Source organism: Lactuca sativa, chromosome 3 (assembly GCF_002870075.4).
Source record: "Lactuca sativa cultivar Salinas chromosome 3, Lsat_Salinas_v11, whole genome shotgun sequence".
Classification (NCBI taxonomy): domain Eukaryota; kingdom Viridiplantae; phylum Streptophyta; class Magnoliopsida; order Asterales; family Asteraceae; genus Lactuca; species Lactuca sativa.
In genome coordinates, this window is record NC_056625.2 from 14,864,113 (window position 1) to 14,880,567 (window position 16,455).

The following is a 16,455-nucleotide window of genomic DNA, read 5'->3' on the forward strand; positions in this document are numbered from 1 at the left end:
TAAAAAATAAGCATAAGGATCGAATGACATTGTTTATGACACATATATTTAGTCATTGAAAATCATGTTAGAGGTTGAATGACATTTTATCTGAAACTACTATTCAAGAAAATAAAAAAAATCAAACTAGAGATTAAATGACATTGTATCTAAGACCGATATTTAATATCTACAAAAATAGGTTATAGATTGAATCATAAGGATCGAATGACATTGTTTATGACACATATATTTTGATGTTTTTTGCTTCACCGCCTTCTACAATCCATCGAAGGGAAGATTTATTGATGGTGGGGAAGATGCCAACGAACCACCACTCAACATTGTCGTCACCTTCAGCTCTGACGCACCGGAATACCGTCGCTGGAGACTTCACCTTCCGGTGAAACGTCCGTATGTGCCCTTCGATGGTATTGATTCCATTTGACTTAATACTGAAGGAGTTCAAAATAGAGCTACATGGGTTAGTTTTCCCCTTAATTATGGGGTTATAACCCTAAAGTATTGGCAAATTTTTCGATTGGGTCAGCTTCGGTTGTCAATCAGACACCCGATGATGTCACCACCTTCCTCCGCCACTACCTTACATATGAACCGTCGATGCTCAACTATGGGAACTCTATTCACCGATTTCCATCTACTAAAATTTTAAAAGGTTCACCAAACATCCTCATCTTCTTTGATTAAATTTGGTTCTTAATTTTCACGATCTAGGTTTCTTTTGTCACTCATTTATGAGATACTGCACAAAAAAAACAATAATCATTTTCCTCTATCGTTTTTTCTTATTCCCCATCAGCATGGACTTCGTTGCTCCCTCTCCATTCTCTCTATTAACGATTGTGTTTATTTCAACAAAGTAATAATTAACTATGTTTCCTTTTTTTGGAAGGCGGATCTGGCGAAGAAGGGAACCAAGGCTATGAATATACTATAAAATATAAACAAATAAATGGATTTTGTCTTATTTTTTATTTTTCTCTAACCAGCAAAAACTTCTCCCAAGCATTGAAAAAAGTTCAATTTTCTGTTTCGAACGTCCCTTGGAAAGTGTAGAACGTAATTGAAACAAGTAAGTTTAGTTTTTGCTAATTTTGATTTTTATGCTTTTAGGGGTTAAATTGTTAATGACTTTTGCTATGGAATATGTTTTAGTGTGTTTATAGTTTTTATCAAAGAATTCATTCTGATTTTTCTTATATGTTGCTTGATTGTTGTATATGTTGTGTGTAATAGCCCAAAATCTGCAATGTATGTATGTGAATTTGATGTTATTCTTTATTGTAATTAATGATATATATATATATATATATATATATATATATATATATATATATATATATATATATATATATATAAGTGGTTCTGGCAGATATGGTTTCTATACAAGTTGGAATCAAAAATTTTCCCAATATGCCGATTGATGATAGCTTGTGTGTAGATCCATATAAGGAAGAGTTAGTTACCAATAGTTTGTAATTTTTCACACACACATTGAATGATTAATGATTAAGTTGAAGTAAAATCGATTCATATGATAATGCTTACTATTTATTTTCAGTTTTGATGGTTTGGTTAAGAACAATGTGTGGCGTTTATTTAATTGACATTACTTACTATATTGTGGTTCAAGTCGGTCACTAATAATTTGATTGATTGTTTCATGATTGTAGCCTCTGAGAGCACAAAAAATAAGCTTCTAAAAGAACTAGAATTATGGAGTCATCTCCTTGAACAAGAATTGCTAAAAGATTCTGAAAGAACAAATGTTACATCTAAGCTGCCAAAGTTTTGTTCTGATTACTGATCGACATAATGAAATAATATGGATCTATTTAATGTAGGATGTCAGATTGTTTTAAGCACAACTTGAAAGTGTTATCTGGTTAGGTGAAGATGGTGTATTATGAGTTTTTCTTTAGTTTTTTTAGGTATGATTTAGCCAACATTTATTCAAAATTTTGTTCAGGTTTTCCATAAAACCAAGCAATAAGGTTAATAATTTTGATTTCTCTTTGTGTAGTGTACATTGATTACAAGATTAGTGGGCAAGTAATAAGTGCGTCACTTCATCTGTAATTGAGCATGGAATATTTATGTTATGCACCCCAGGTTAGAAAGGTAGTAGCTCTTTTTCCATCAATTCATGAATCTTATTATCAAATTACACTTTTAACTATGATAATTAGCTAGTGCTGGTTCATGTGAAATGGTTAAAGAATCCATTCTTATGTTCACAATTGATACCAATTTGTCAGTGCATTCAACTATGTGTATGCTAAAAGAAGACGCAAGGTTTTTTTTGTGGGCATTCCATGATTTGTTTTTTTTTATTGTTGTTTATGTAGACCTTGAATGTGGTTCTTTTTTTATTTATTTTGAATGATTATTTTATTTACCTCTAACGATTGCGACCGTCATTTCAAATGATTCTTTTATTTACCCTTTGACGAGGTAGAAAACCAAGTTGTCATACATTATAATAATTTTGATTCTTTTTTCAAATTGAAATGATGTATGTGAAAATTAACTTTAGAGGTATTTCATATAAAATATGGTCTCTTAAAGCATGAACAACACATGGACAGACCTATTGATTTGATTTAAAAAGTATGTTCTTATTATTCTCTTACTTTTTTATATGTCCTTTTTATGTTTATTTTGCACTTTGCACATGTTATTAGATTGTAAGTTGAGTGAGTTGAATTATATTAATGGTACTATATGGACATTTTGGTCATTTTGACATGAACCTATCAGGTTGCTAAATAGAATGGGACATAAGTTTCAGTGAAGATATTAGACAAGGATAACTATTCTGACCCTTTACACATTCTTTTTCTGTAATTTAACCATATGAATTCATTGTTATTTGATTTTTATACCCTTTTGATTTTTATAGATGCATAAATCTTTTTAAACATGAGTTTTTTGGAGTTGTTACCCAAAATATACCCATAATGATTGTTTTAGAACATCATCCTAGAGTAAGTCAAAGAAAACAAAATTAATAAATAAGATTTTGAAATACTCAAAATGTTTGATTTTGAAGCTTTCATATCGATATAATAAACTAATAATAATATAGATATAATTGAATTTGGATGAATTTTCAGGGTGATCTTAGAAGCTATCTTCAAAAGAATGGAAAGTTGTCCCCATCAAAAGATTTTACATTTGCTCTTGATATTGTTAGGCAATTAATTTTTTATTTTCTTAAGTTTAATTTATGTTAATTAGGAGAAAAAGGGTAAATTAGGATTATATTATAGTATTATATTAATAACATGTCCAGTTGTAAACTTTAGAAAAATAAATAAAAAAGAGATGAGAGAAACACTGTAAAAAATTGTCCATAGAATATTCACTGAACCCTAAAAGTTCAATGAATCCTAAATTGCTTCCTTAGAAAAAAAATTGGATCTTTATTATGATAATAGTAACCGTAGTCATATTCAAAAACTATTAAATAATATGAAATCATATACTTATTATTTGACACTTTTTGCCTCTTGATTGATAACATCACACATACTTATAAAGCTAGCATTTTTTCTTGAATCTCATATATTTGAAACCCCCATAAAAATTTGCTAACACCTCATGCATTTGAAACCCCCACGCCCTTTCACCTTCAAAGTAATTAATCACACATAATCTCATTCCAAGAAAATCACACACTCTATAAGTTCAACACCTCATGCATTTCAAACCCCCACACCCTTTCACCTTCATTATATATGTAGTTATATTAGTACATTTTTCTTACAAAAAGTCCTCATTTGGTTGAAGATATTATGATTCAAAAGTTTTCATATAGTTGAAGCATCCACGATCCAAATATGATGATTTGAAGAAATGGGTTATGTCGCATCGATGGTAATTGTAATATGATTTTTTCTTTCAACCAAAACAAATGAAGCTTTTCTATTCTTTCTTTATATTCAATTTATCATTTGACCTTTATATGTGATTTGTATGTATTACACAATCTTGAATGTGACTCTCCAAACATCAATGTTTTGCTTGGAATATCTTTCTCATTCTTCTTTTTCAAGAAAAACATTTTGATTGCAGGTTAGTGAAGAATTATCATCAAGTTTCTATGGTTGAATGGTGTTCAACAAAGAAAGAAGATTCAGAAAACGGATATAGTTTTTTTTTGAGCAAAATAGACGAATGTTAGTTTTTTCTTTTGATTTAAACGTATATTTATGTAACATTTCTATTTATATATTCAACCACCCAATGTTCTTAATTATTTGATTGTAGTTTTTCTATTTTGATTATGTTTATTTTCTATTATTTTTTTGTTGCGTTATCCTACACAACATATTTACAAGACAATATTTAAAAGATAACATAATTTTTAACATTTGGTATGTAATTATGAAGACTTATGATGATATATTCTTCATATGAAAGTAATTTATCTATATTACAACGACAAGAATTACATATGACATTTACGAAAATATATATTATATGTGATTTGTTTAACATATATATGCACATATGTATATTATAAATTTATAATTAAATATCTTTATGTTTAATAACTGAAGGGATTAAAATGATGCATCAAAACCAATTATATAGACGAATATAATAATAATAATAATAATAATAATAATAATAATAATAATAATAATAATAATAATAAATACACATTTCCAAGTACTGTATTCATTTGAAACTCACACTACAACTCAAGAGTTTTTTAATTTATGTATATTTATTAGTTACAACTCAAGAGTTTTTAACTTATTATTATTAATTAGTAATCACTAATAACTTTTTATTTTCCTTTCTTTTATAAGGTTGTAAAGTTTTGCCCATTAAAAACATTAATGTATTTGAATATATTTGAGATTTAAATATGAAAAGATAATATAAATGTTACAATATTTTTAGTGTTTTTATGTTATTAAAAGTTGTAGTGTTTATTTTTAATATTTTTTATTATTTGTTATGTGTATATATATATATATATATATATATATATATATATATATATATATATATATATATATATATATTAATACAAATGTTATAATAGATGTTTTTGTATTTTTATGTTACTAAAAGTTGTAGTTCATATTTTTGTTCATACATTTTGTTACCCATTATATATAGATTATCATACGTTTGATATATAATTTATACAATTTTAAACGGTTTATAAAATTATCAAATAATTGTATATGTCACAATGACTTAAAAATTAAAACTATAATCATCATATCATATCATACTATATTATAAAGGAAACATTTTTTCTTTCACCACATTCATTTGAAACTCCCAATTTTTCATATTTACATACAATATACTTAATTTATTAACTTAAATATGCTTTTTGTTGTAAGCATTATCATAAATGGAAGAATTTGTGACTAATCAATATGATATACTTAATTTCTTAACTTCAATATATAGTTAAATAAATAACCTACATTAATATATCACATAAGCTTAAAAATTTAGAGTAAAATTTAAAACCTAAAGTAAAATATCAAATAATGTTTAAAAAAAATTCAATATATATTTTTTAACATAGTTAAAAGGAAAACATTAAATATAATAATAATAAAATAATCTAAATTGATGAATTGAATTAACTAAAAGGTGTCTGAAAACTATATTCTCACAATATATTTTTAACGTGCGTCGCGCAACGCGCGGGAATTCGTCTAGTATGTTTCTAATTCGGGCTTCTAAAGGTTCATTTAGTTGGAACCAACTTAAGAAAGAATAAATTTTTTTGAAGCAAATGACACAAATATAGAATTACCATGTTTAGGTAAACATTTTCTAGCATGTCATTTTGCTCTATAATGATCTACATGATTTATAGTCTTGTTTAATTAATAATTGAAATTGATTGATTTTTTTATTTTCATTTTTTATTTCATTATATAGTTGGTCAAATATATGCTTGATATTCTAAGGCTCAAAAGAATTAAACTTGTTATTCTCTAATACAATTATCGGACCACTACTCCTACACCATATGTACATTATGATTGATACTCCATTACCGCATCACTAGACTTTACCGCCCTCATCATTCAATAATTGCAACCACTATGAATCTGTTGACTCCACTTGCATTAAAGTTGATGGAAAATCTAAAAAAAGTGAAATTATTAAATAAAAATGTGTTTTTTCTTATTGTTTTCGAAATAATACAAAAAAGTTTAAAGTTGTATGATTTGGTGTTGTATTTTTTTTTGACGGGATGTCCAGAAGATTTTGGGAAGTGAAATTAGGTTGCTATAACACACTAATAACAAAAGTCAATTATTCATTGTTAATCGAGAACCACTGGAAGTATGTTGCCAATTAGTTCATCGTCATTTCAGTCCTATGTAACATTTTTATACAAAATTTGACCATTATACCCTTTAAAAGTAAATTCTTATTTCTTTCTTTAGCTCTTCTATAATATGTAAAAGGAAACTCATTGCATAACTTCTTTCGGACCTATCTAAACCCAAAGGAAACCCATTGCTCAAATTCGTATGGGCCCATTGGTGCGGGTTCTTCCTCTAGTTTTAATAATTTTCTTTAATTGTTTTCATTTATTTATAAAACACGGAACAATAACTTAAAAGAAAAACAAATCATTTTCTTTTAAAACCCAAAAAACTAGGAAAAAGAATCTTGCTCATTAAAAAAATTCTTATTATTATTTTTTTCTTGGTAGGGATTGATCTTCTCTTATAGAAACCTTAGTCAAGAACAAGTACGCGTGTGAACGGTTTGATTTGGATATGTTTTTTATTATTAAAAAAATGGTATTTAAATCATAAAAAAAATGATGCTAAGAGTCTTAAGTTTTGTATAAAAACTGGGCTTGTAAATTAGACCAAAATATCTTGTAGCAGTCTATTCACTACCGAGTAGGCCTCTAAAAGTCATGATGGGCCTTGACTTAGAAAAATCTCCCTTTCTAATAAATAAATAAGTTTAATGTAAAATTGACATGTGTCATATTCTATACATGCCACGTGTCTCCCTAATAAACTTCCAGAATTCATTCATCGTGTTAATATCACAATAAGATAAGATTTGATTTCATAAATCATGTCCTAAAATTCAGTAAGTCAGTTTTAATTTTACAAATTTAGATGCATTTAAATCCCCTTATAATCCACATAGAGATATTGATTATTAATCCTATAAATTTTGCATATGTTCTTCCCCAGATCACGACTATCTCCCCAAGTTTACCTTTTTCATTCTGAAAATCAAATCACACAAACACTTATCACCTTAATCAATTTAAGAAGTTGATTTCTTCTTCCCACCTCTTGGTCTCCCTCTTTCTCCCGTCTCTTTTCCATCTTCTTTGTTAAGTTATGTATCAAAAACATGCTTTCTTTTTATTCTCTTTTCAATAGCATCAACTAATGAACTCATCAGTGATCGCTCTCCTCTTTGTTATCTATAGTAATCCCTTTGAGTTTCTTTTTTTCTGTATCCATGCGCACAAAACCCTAAGATTCAAATTTAGTGATGTTTGTGTGATACAGATCCGATGCATGTGTTTTACATTTAGTTTATTTACAGATTTTTTGGGTTCGATGTTATCTCCATAAATCAATTTCAAACCTCGACCAGTTGGGTTCTATGAACAACAGAATAAGAAAACGAGTTCATCTCATATATATTTGTTGAAATTTGGTTGTATGGCTTCATCTACAACCTTAATACGAGAAATGTAATATTTTGTATCCTTTTCGATTGACCCTGCAACCTTCTTGTAACAATCCAATGTTTCAAAAGAATTTTTTTCATTTTTGATTAACCAAACACGTCTCCATAACTCACGAAATCCAAATATAATTGTTTTCAAAACTCATATCAATTACAACTTTTATTTCAAAACATCAGAGTGTCCCATAAAACTCCTGAGAGAGTGCACACCACGCCATCAAGCCTTGCCCTTGCCCTTGGGCTCAGATGTACCTGAAACAATCCACATATTGTAAGTTAATGCTTAGTGAGTCCCCCAGAGCATACCCCACACACAATCTACATAACACATATCATATTAGCTATAAAAGTTACATATACCACATAAGACATGCATACTAACATATAAGGATGTCGTGGGCTCCCCTCAGGGTCTTATACCATCATGCCATGGGCTCCCACACATGGTCTTTACCTAGGAATGCCATGGGCTCCACCACATGGTCTTATATCCAACTGCCACGGGCTCCCTCGGGGTCTTCCATGCAATAACATACATAAATAACTAGCATATCATATATCACAAAAGTATCGATCATTCTACATAACACATACATAAACATATAAGGATGTCGTGGGCTCCCCCCAGGGTCTTATACCATTATGCCATGGGCTCCCCCACATGGTCTTCACCTAGGAATGCCATGGGCTCCCCCATATGATGTTATATCCAACTGCCATGGGCTCCCCCGGGGTCTTCCATACAAATATCATATAATCACTAGCATACCACTTAGCATACAACTAACTATTATACCACATATCTCTACTGCAATGAGTGTATCACATAACATAAAATGGGTCGGCCTTGGTGCCTTAGACCCATTGGTATGGTGAGAAGACTCACCTCTCACAAATGCTGAACTGAAAAGCTAGAATTAGATACGTCCCATGTGCTGCTCCAACTTAACTGCCTATAAGCATCATAAGATAGTCTTCTCATCATCCTAAAATTACCCTCAGAGTCAACCCTGGTCAACTTTGGTCAAAGTCAAGGTCAACAGTGTATGTTGATCTCAACTCATCGAGTGCATCTAGCGACTCGTCGAGTTCCTATCAAGACCAGAAAACATGGTCAAACCCTAGCCAACTCGCCGAGTTGTTTCATTAACTCGACAAGTTCACTTGATAAAGTTTCCAACTTTACCCTCTAGAACCATTCCAAATGCTCTAAGGCCCTTATCAAAGGTTGTAAAGCTCCAAAGCTTTGCCATAAGGTCCAAAACTCTAAGGATGTGGAATCCCTCCTTTCCAGACGAGCTTCTAGTCCTCAAAACATTCCAAAGATGGAGGCTTTATGGACATGCATGTCCAATGCATGTCCTTAGGTTAAAATGGCCAAAAAGAGGGATATATGCCCTAAAAACCTTTTCATGGCGTCCTGGCGTGACCAAAGGCTTGATCTAGCCCACTTTGGGACCATTTTGCCCAAGAGATCCATAAAGTTGAAAACTTTATGAACCCTATGCATGCAATCAACAAGAAGGATAGGAAATGAAGAGTAAACTCAAGATCTAGCCATATTCTAAGATAAAACCGAATCTTGAAAACTTACAGCAGTCCACAAGATGGTCAAGCTCAAGATTGAGGGCTTGGTTTGCTGGATCTTCTCCCTCTTTTCACTATATCCTTCTTCTTAAGCTTCAAAAGTCACTCTAGCTCATAAAAATGAAAGAGAATGGGGATTAGGTTTTAGCACAGATGTTCATAGGGTTTGGAGGTTAATGAAAGGTCAACCTCAAGGCTCTTAAGGAGATTATATATGGTGAAGACCCTAAAATTAGGGTTTTTCCCTTACAGCGTCTACTCGTCGAGTTGTCCTTCCAACTCGTCGAGTAGGGTGTAGATCCTGCATCCCTGAAAAGTCCTCTACTCGATGAGTCGGTTATACAACTCGTCGAGTCCCATCATCAAATCCCTAAAACTTGGAAAAAATCAAATAATACATGGGATAGGTGTTACACTTCTTCTATTGTATATTTTATCGATCTTTCTTTTACTCTTATTCATAGGTTGTATAGGCACTGATTATGGGTTGCTTCTCTTCTACAAACCTGGTTTGATTTCTAATTCCTTTTTGGAATTTTTGTCTTCAGTTATCTTCAAATGTTTTTTATGTTATGTTCTATCTGAAGGCTTCATTGACGAATATGATTGGTTTGAAGTATATTTTTTCTATCTATAGAATTTAATTAAAGTAATTCCAAAATTTAAAGCAAGTTTCAAGCTTTTGCAGTCTGGGTCTATTCATCATAATCTATTTACCATCAAATTGTGTTAACCGAGTGAACATTAGCATTAATCTGTGCAAAATTTTATGTGTTTGACAGCCCTATCTCTATAATTATAGTGAAAGTTGATTGAAACTTTTTATTTGCTTTGTTTTTTAGCTTATATATTAGGTTTTTCTGAATTATATTCAAAGATATCACATAACAATAAAATTGTTTAGTTACATTGCCTTTTGTAGAGGGTAATTGTATATTGCCAGATTTCCCCTTTTCTGTATGCGCTCTATATGTTTATTGAAATGCCACCTTTTGTTTTGTTTAGTATTTTAGTTTGTAGATTAGGTTTGTGGAATTACTTGTTGGCTAATATAGGGTTAATTGTTTCGTTAAAATTAGTCAAGTATTATGAAAACATATCAATGTAAAATATATATGAAAAATACCTACAATTTGACCTTTATCTATCTCCTTTACTACATGATTCAATGTAAGAATATTTTGGAAAATGGGAAGACATTCTATGAGCCCTCCATGGAACAAAGCATTAACTTCGTTACAACCATTTTTTTTGAAACGGCAAACTAACTAATCTAGTCCTAAATAATCACCTATATTTCCACCGAGACTTGAACATCAGACCTCTCATATGAGATGGTCACTCCATACCGCTAGGCCATTTAGGTTTTAATTTTCTATAATACTTTCACCTTTTAATCTATTTTATGTTAACGAATTGCATGTTGGAATCATGTTATTACATGCTTACCATAAATCTTTGCATACCCAAATCTTTGTCCGCAGTTAAGAGTCGTCTAAGTTGAAGAATTTTCAAACAATATTAGTCATGATTGTGTTTGGTCAGAGTAGGGCATGACATAACAATCTCATCTCTTAAACATTTTAAAGAATTTTTAGTTTATTCAACATATGAACTGAAACACCTTCTTTTGGATAAAATAATTGTAGAATTTATGTATCTAACCGATAAAATGTGCCCCGACAAACAAATATGTAAATCTTCTCGATAAAACACTTAGTTGTCAACAAAACAATAAACAATCCTTTGTGGATTTAAATATTTACTGCAAGATAAATTACATATAAATTGATATATTTTATGAGTAAGGTTGAAATTGCCATTGAAGTGTGGTCCAAGTTTTTATTTACTTACAAATTATTAATATTAATTTTTTTCTATTTAATATTTTTTAATCAGTTCGTATAATATACAGGTATTTTCTCATATATCCAGGTAGTTATGTAACTGCTATTTTAAAATATAATGTAATACATATGGTATTTATTTGCTTTCCATAATCATTTTTCAATTTCGATAAGCTATGAAATCCTTATAACCTTCAAACCTTATCCACCTCATTCACGCATATAGTTGGAAACTGATTAGAATTTCCAAATTTATATCCCATTCTATAAAATTATAATGTTACTAAATCCTCCTTAACAAGATATTCAAATTATATATTTGTTTTAAATCCTCCTTAATAAATAAATGTTTTTTTGTCACATGTCATTCTCTAATTAGTTTTGACACTTGTCATATTGTGGTATTTTTTAAAGAAATATTATCTACTTGTCAATTTTTGGTTTGTTTCAATTATTAAAATTAAAGTCATATACTATATATGTAAAGTATTAAATATCATATATATATATATATATATATATATATATATATATATATATATATATATATATATATATATATATATATATATATATATATAAAATATTAAATTGCAATAAATATATTTCTTTCTTTCTTATTTTAAAGTTGTAAATTAAAAAATATTAAAAATTTACATTTTAATGTTTAATTTTTTTTAAATCAACTCTTGTAATACACGGGTTTCACACCTAATTATCAATATAAAAATTTAAACAAACTTATATTTTATTAGTTTAATAAAATTTTATAAATCTTTGATTTTCCATTATCATTTTTAATTATCAATTTTTTTTATATTGGTTTTGAAACCTAGTAAAATAAAATAAAAACAAGCAGCAAAGCTGCTTAGATTAACAAAAAATTAATACAATAAATATATATTTTTTTTATCTCTCGACGAAGACAGTTACAGGCCTACAACAACATCGACAGCCCCGTATGGGTATGTGTTTCTCTTTTTGTTGCCTTCTTCACTTCTGCAGCTATAATACGACATTAAAAAAGACAAAATACTTTTCATTGTCTTCCCTATTTTCTCATTCAATTTGTGAGTAAAAATATTCATAACTTTTTTTTACGTTAATGTTATAAACCCTAAAGTTTTTGATTTTTTATTGTTATTAACCTACTTTGGTAACTCTAAGTGCCGATGTTATCTAGGCATATTTAATCCATATATCATTCGTTTTGGAACGGATTCATGTTTATTTCTGAAATCAGTTGCTCTATTTCTTGCAAAATGAAAAGAAATACTAGCTCATTCATTCTCTATCATATAAGAGTTATCTAGATTTTTATTCTCTATCTAAAAAATTGATGTTACTTCTACAACTTTTGCTTATACTTTAGGATAATCTTTCTACCATACGGAAATCTACATTGATGTGACATCCTCAAAATCTCGACCAGAAAAGACCGATTTTCATTTATGCTTTTAAAATAATTTCAGAGTAAATCCTTTTGATTTGAAAGAGTTGCGGAATTTGTTCCCAAAAACAAAACGTGATAAAACAATGTTTACCTAAGCATTTCATAAAAGAAATGTATTTTCATTGTATAATCAAAACTCGGGATGTCATGTTCCAATACAGACCATAAAGCATAAACGACAACATTACAAGTCATTCAACAAATATATACATATACAGACTTGTAAACAAAACAACTTGATGGTTCATCCATTTTATGCCCTTGCACCACTTCCTGTAATACAAATAAACTGAGTGGGTCAGGCTTGGGAGCCTGGTAAGCATATAGGGTTTTCAACCCACAATAAATAATTATATTTAATTTACACCAACCAACAATAACCTAATTACCCATTCCCGTTATTCTCACTTTACGTCCCTAAGACAACTAACATAAGGGACCTAGTCTAAGAATATTATATCGGGGCGACAACACATGCTTCGGGGGTTCCTCAGCAATATAAGTCAAATAAGGCAACCATAAGGGGGATGGAATACAACGAATGAACACCCAAGTTCATTAACACCTACAGGTTATGAGCCTGTTAGCGTTCCACTGGACTATCTAGAAAAGTCTGTGGTCGTCATCTAAATTCCGCTAGATGACTGGATCAAAACAGCATCGAGGTCTCTCATCTGTTTATTACACACCAACTATCTACCCATGTTCTACCCAACATATTAGTAGATAAAATATACATTTTTATACATAGTTTCAAAACCTGTATAGCATGCTCAATCAATACATTTTCCACATAACAGACGAGGCACACACACATAACATGTATTTCATAGATAAATAATCAGATCTATAATATAGAAGAAAGTGAATATACATTCACACACATAACAACAAAATTATACACAAAACACGTATTTTGTATAAAATACTTCATAATTATGCGTTAGAAGAAAGTAACTACAGACTCACGCATATAAACAACAACATACTTAATACACTCAAACCATACTTGTATTATTATCGTGTTTATGAAAGGTAGTATACACTCACTTGATCAGAAGATGATCAGACAGCACTATGGCTTGTAGAAGTAGTATCTCTCCGCAGATCTGGAAGATCTTCACAAAAATCGAACTTCTCGCGGGCAGAGCTTCGGCTCGGGAATCACGTTCTTCGGGATTCTCGGGCTTCGGATCTTGCTTCGGGACTCGGGAATGATACCGGGGCTTCGGGGTACTTCTGGAACGCAAATCGAGGTAAAACGGGAGAGAGAAAAGAGAAAATAGCAACCCTAAACGGCTGGCCCTTCAAATCTATTTATAGGGCAAATTTGGCCCTTGCCACGTCGTGGCAACCTTTTTCCACGTCGTGGGCTTGGTCGTCACTGCATGCGTCATCCCAAGTTGCATCTGGGGGCCTTCTGGAGGTGACAGGAGATTTGCCACGTCGTGGTCTCTGTCATTTTTGGGGTTTCGCGCCCCGAACTTCAGAAATTCATAACTTTCGCATACGAACTCCGTTTTCGACGTTCTTTATATCGCCGCGAAGGTGAGATTATGCTCTACAACTCTCGTTTAGACTCCATTGGCTAATTTTGACTTTTTTATAATATATTATAAGTATATTACTTATATATTATCTTTAGTAGGCCGGGACAGGAAAACTCCGTTCGAAATTCATAACTCCTTCATCTGAACTCCGTTTCCGTCCGTCTTTCCGTCGTTGCACTACTATCGATGAGATCTTCAATTCTCATTTAGATCACTAAGGATAGATATCTATCTACCTTATATTCACTATTTACGTCGCGCTGGGTCACGTTGGGTCGTGTCGGTTCTGTCGCGAAACTTCGACAGGTCATAACTTCTTCGTTATAACTCGGATTTTGGTGTTCTTTATATGCACGGAAACCTCGTTTCAACTACTACAACATTATCCATAGATATCGGCTTTATCTAACATTTCATTTTGATGCTTATTTTTATTCTTAATTAAATTAAGACACATAATTAAGCGCATAACACATAATACTCAAATAATACACTTCTATTATTTCAAAATGGGTTGCAAAGGTTAACCTAGACTATTATAACAACATTAATGACAAGCCCAGAAACACAGGCGTTACAATTCTCTCCACCTTAGAATGATTCCGTCCCCGGAATCACACATCAACAAACAAATGCGGATAGCGACCCATCATGTCACTCTCCGTCTCCCAGGTGAATTCGGCCCATTTGTGTGTTTCCATCAGACAAGCACTAACTCGACCATCTTGCGTCACAACTTCTTTGTCTTTCGGTCAACGATTGCCTCTGGTTCTTCAATCAACCTTTTGTTCTCATCGATTCTCAACTCCGAAAGTGGAATCATGTCGGGAACTTCTCCCGTGAACTTCCTCAAATAACACACATGGAAAGTGTTATGAATTCCATTTAGTTCTTCTGGTAGTTCAAGCTTGTAACCTTGGTTCCCAATCCTATGAAGAACTTTAAACGGTCCAATAAACCTTGGACTTAATTTTCCCCTTTTACCAAATCTTATAAGTCCCTTCCACGGCGAGACTTTAAGCAAAACCAAATCTCCAATTTCAAAAGTCATCGGTCTTCGCTTTTTGTCAGCATAGCTCTTTTGACGGTCCTGAGCTGCTAACATCCTTTCCCTAATTATTTTCAACTTTTCAGCAGTTTGATGAACCATCTCCGGTCCCATAAACTGCTTTTCCCCAGCCTCAAGCCAACAAGACGGCGTACGACACTTCTGCCCGTACAAAGCTTGATAAGGTGCCATCTTAATGCTCGAGTGAAAACTATTATTGTAGGAAAATTCTACCAAAGGTAAATGTTCATCCCAGTTACCTAGGAATTCCATAGTACATGCTCTCAGCATATCTTCAAGCATTTGTATCGTCCGTTCGCTCTGACCATCAGTCTGCGGATGGTAAGTTGTACTTAAACACAACTTGGTACCCAATTCCTCTTGTAGACTTTTCCAAAACCGCGAGGTGAAACGGCTATCACGATCCGATACAATCGTTAACGGAACACCGTGAAGCCTTACAATTTCCTTCACGTAAGAATTCGCAAGCTTCTCCATAGACCATTTCTCCTTGGCCGCTATGAAATGTGCACTCTTAGTGAATCGATCATCGACCACCCAAATCATGTCGTGACCATTCTTTGTTCGAGGTAGTTTAGTGACAAAATCCATAGCAATGTCTTCCCATTTACCCATAGGCATAGGTAAAGGCTCTAAACTCCCATATGGTTTCTGATGTTGTGTCTTGACTCTCGCACAAGTCACACACTCGGCCACATACTTTGCAACATCAAGCTTCATCGTCGGCCACCAGTAGTAGCGTTTTAGGTCCCTATACATTTTAGTGCTACCGGGATGAATTGAGTACATGGTTTTGTGAGCTTCTTCCATCAGAAGGTCTCTGACTCCTCCTGTCTTTGGTATCCAAATCCGATCTTGGAACACCTTCAGTCCATGACTGTTTATACCGAACACCAACGTTTTGCCCAAACGTTCCTCCTTTCGGTCATTCTTCTCGGAAGCTTCCTCTTGAGCTTTCTTTATACTTTCCACAATTGTCGAGACAACTTCAATTCTCAACGCTCTTGGCCTTTTCCTTTCAAGATTGACTTTCCAACTGAGAGCATCAGCAACAACATTAGCTTTACCGGGGTGGTAAAGTATCTCACAGTCGTAGTCCTTAAGTAATTCTAGCCAGCGTCGTTGTCTCATATTCAATTCTTTCTGACTAAAGAGATATTTGAGACTCTTATGATCAGTGAAAAGTTTGCACTTCGTGCCATAGAGGTAATGCCTCCATATTTTCAG